The sequence below is a fragment of the Carlito syrichta genome, unplaced genomic scaffold, assembly GCF_000164805.1.
Source record: "Carlito syrichta isolate Samal-C Ts95f unplaced genomic scaffold, Tarsius_syrichta-2.0.1 Scaffold316187, whole genome shotgun sequence".
NCBI lineage: Eukaryota > Metazoa > Chordata > Mammalia > Primates > Tarsiidae > Carlito > Carlito syrichta.
In genome coordinates, this window is record NW_007260283.1 from 253151 (window position 1) to 253912 (window position 762).

At 36.7% G+C, this 762-nt stretch overlaps 1 protein-coding gene across 3 annotated transcripts in view; it reads left to right on the forward strand.

The window, feature by feature from the left end:
• The window catches only part of RASAL2 (RAS protein activator like 2), a 362379-nt gene that overhangs the window by 251296 nt on the left and 110321 nt on the right, over positions 1-762 (forward strand). The window lies entirely within an intron of this gene.

Sequence of the window (762 nt, forward strand, 5' to 3'; positions counted from 1 at the left end):
TTTTCTAGGTCTGAGAAGAATGTTGCTGGTAATTTGATGGGTATTGCATTGAATTTATAGATTGCTTAGGTAAGATGGACATCTCACAATGTTGATCTTCTAATCCATGAGCATGGGATGTTTTTCCACTTGTTTGTGTCATCTTTGATTTCTTTGAGCAGTGTTTTGTAATTTTTATTGTAAAGGTCTTTCACGTCTCTGATTAGGAAGATGCCAAGGTATTTCATTTTTTTTGTGGCTATTGTGAATGGAATTGTGTTTTTTATTTGGGTTTCTGTTTGTTTATTATTGGTGTAGAGAAATGTGATTGTTTTTTGTACATTTATTTTGTATACAGAGACTTTGCCAAAGGCCTTTATCAGTGTAAGGAGGTTTTTGACAGATTCTCTTGGGTTTTCAAGGTACACAATCATATCATCTGCAAAGAGAGATAACTTGACTTCCTCTTTTCCTATTTGGATACCCCTGATTGCCTCCTCTTCTCTGATTGCTTGAGCCAGGACTTCGAATACTATGTTGAACAGGAGGGGTGAGAGTGGGCATCCTTGTCTTGTTCCAGTTTTCAGGGGAAATGGTTCCAATTTTTTCCATTTAGGAGTATGCTGGCTGTGGGTTTCTTGTAGATGGCTTTTACTATTTTGAGGTATGTTCCCTGTATGCCTAGATGTTCAAGGATTTTTATCAAGAAGCGGTGCTGGATTTTATCAAAAGCTTTTTCTGCACCTAATGATATAATCATGTGGTTTTTGTTTTGACATCTGG